Here is a 3,018-nt window from a genome sequence, read left to right as displayed (position 1 = left end):
AAGAATGAAGAGCTAACCAGACAGAAGAAGGTCTAAGTGTGTGTGTGTGTGAGTGTTGGGGGGCAGAAGGTGCAATAAATCAACAAATGTTTATTGAGCACCTACTATAGGCCAGGTGCCATTCTACTCATTGGGTATACCCTGTGATAAAGACAGGTAAAATCTAGAGATGGAGACAGACATTACACCAACTCCTAGGAAAGTGCTAAGTAAATACAGACTCTCAAGGCCAATTGTCTGCAGCTCTGATGGTGACTACAATGGTGACTGATCCTGACCTGGCTCAGAGAAGGGCTCCATGAGGAAGTGATATTTGTGATGAAGGAGGGGAGCACTTGGCCTTGTGGTTAGTGTTAAGCATTCCAGGCAGAGGAACAGTCTCCATGAAGGTCTGGAAGCAGGCAGAGGAGTGGGGAGAATTTGAGGCATTCAATTCCAGTCACTTGGGCAGAGCACATACAGAGTAAAGGAGAACATGATGCCAAATGCGGCCACACTACACACAGCCTTGCAGGCTATGGATTTCATTCCAGGAGAGTGAAGAGGCCAGAAAGCAAGGGGCTACTAATGCAGATGTGGGGAGATGGATGAGGAGACTGCCACAGAATCTAATTGATTCTGGATGCTACAGAGCTGGGAACAGGAACAGCACTCCCAAATATACACATGGTCTCCCAAGGGGTCAGAAATAATGAGCCCCAGAGAGTCTACAAAGGAACTGTCCACTTCCCCTCTTATTCTCTGACCTGGGACCAGCACTATCCTGCACAGCTGCATTGCAGTCCCCTAGGCTTCCACCAGAGGTAGGGGGGTGGCCTAGGCTTGGAAGGGTGTGTGTGTGGGGGGGGGGGTGCTGGTAGAGGATGGAAAGAAGTAGAAATTTATCTAAGATGTAGAATAAAAGGATTTGCTAATGGGGACAGGAAGGAGAGGAAGGTGGTCAAAAACTTGTAGATGGAAAAGGGCCAAGAATTGGGAGACCAGGTAGAGTCCACATGTGTTTTAGGCGCCTGAAGAAGGGTAACAAGGAAGTAGGCAGAGCAGATAATGGTGAAAATCTAAGACGAATGCACTGTGCTCAACCCTGAAAAAAACCAATAGGGACCCAACACCACCCCAACACCCTCATCCTTGTGCCTTGCATCCCAACCTCTCCCAGCTTCATGCCTGGGCCTCTTCCTTTCCTTTCCTCATCCACCTCTTCTTTCCTCTCTGGTCTCTGCCTTGTAATTGTGTCCTGGGAGAGGTCTCCAGCACAGAGAGAGAGAGAGAGAGAGAGAGAGAGAGAGAGAGAAAAGAGTGGAGGGGGATACAGTAGGGTGACGGTGCCACCTACTGGAAGCTACAAGAAGTGCAGCATCCCACCTCATCCTGTGGAGTGAGGTTTGCGTCCCTTGGGCTATACAGAGGTTTCATGAGGGGATCCTGTTAAGAGATGTCTTCTCCTGCTGGTGATCAGGTCATTCCTAGAGGACTATTCAGTTCTGGGTGCTGTATTTTTAAGCGTGGTGCTGATAAGCTCCTCTCCACCCCACCCAGGGGAATCACTGGTAAGCAAAACTACTATAATTTTTATCCCTGCTCGCGGCGCCTGGGTGGCTCAGTCCGTTGAGTGTCCGACTTCACCTCAGGTCATGATCTCTCAGTTCACAAGTTCGAGCCCCACGTCAGCTGTGCTGACAGCTCAGAGCCTGGAGCCTGCTTCGGATTCTGTGTCTCCCACTGTCTGCCCCTCCCCTGCTTGTACTCTGTCTCTCTCTCAAAAATAAACAAACTTTTTATTTATTTATTTAATATATGAAATTTATTGTCAAATTGGTTTCCATACAATAAATAAACATTTTTTAAAAATTTAAATTATCCCTGGTCAAAAACCTTCCACTGCCCTCAGAATTGGGTCCAAGATCTTTTTTTTTTTTTAAGTTTATTTATTTATTTTTTTTTTTAGTAATCTCTATACACAACTTGGGGCTCGAACTCACGACCCTGAGACCAAGAGTTGCATTCTCTTCCGACTGAGCCAGCCAGGTACCCCTGGGTCCAGGCTCTTTAACAAAGCATTTGAGGATTTAGACCTGGCCTTAGAAACGCTTCATTCCTATTAGTTTCAATCCCAACCTCCTCCTTCTGCTCTCCCTCCCCCCTTCCCAACACTCCCCCAAGCATCTCCGCCCCTTTTTACAGGTTGTTCTCTCTTCCTAGAACACTCTCCTTCTCCCTACCGGTTTTCCAAACTCCTACTCTTCTTTCAGATCTCAATTTCCATATCTATCAGGAGGAGATCTTCCAGCACCCCAATATTAACTAGGCAAAGAGGGGAGGGAAAGAGTGTTTCAGGCAGTGGGAACGGCATGTGCAAAGCCTACAATGCTTTCAAGGAAATGGGAGGGGGCTAGAGACCAGAAAAAAGGACAGAGCTGGCACACTGCAGCCACAGACCTCCACGTGGCCTGGCCAGTTGAAGGGTTGATTCCTGGTGAGTGACAAGATTTTCTGATCAGATGTATGTTTGGAAAGGCCCACATGAAAGTAAGCCAAAGCCAGGTGAGAAATGCCAAGTGAGAAAGGCACTGAAGAGGCTAAAGTGGGTGTGGGGAGAACAGGCAGGGGTTGCAAGGTGGGAAATGATGGGTGGACCTTAGAACCCCTACTTCTTGCTGCCTGGGTTCTGAGTTGAGACTCCCAGTTTTTGGCTGTAGCCTCCCAGAGGGGACCCCTACTTACTTCAGTGTTCCACACCAGCTCTGGCTGCCTGCTCCAACCCCCTGCACCCAACTTCTCATCTCCTGGTGCTAGGTTTCCAATGCTGCCCGCCCCTCAGACCTAGAACCTGTGTACTGTGGGAGCTGCCATCCCATTTTAGAGCAGGACAGGACACTAGGCTCAAAGTTGGGAAGTCAGTACTGAGTGGCAAAGATGATGAACCAGAGTCTGTTTGCCCGTCTGCCTCCTCCACTACACTAGGTGGCCTAGCAGTTACTGGCAGGGCTCTGTCACCTCACAGCTGGCTGATTTTAG

This window comes from Lynx canadensis, chromosome A1, assembly GCF_007474595.2.
Source record: "Lynx canadensis isolate LIC74 chromosome A1, mLynCan4.pri.v2, whole genome shotgun sequence".
NCBI classification, from domain to species: Eukaryota; Metazoa; Chordata; class Mammalia; order Carnivora; family Felidae; genus Lynx; species Lynx canadensis.
The sequence above is the reverse complement of the archived record's forward strand: the minus strand, read 5'-3'. Positions refer to the sequence as shown.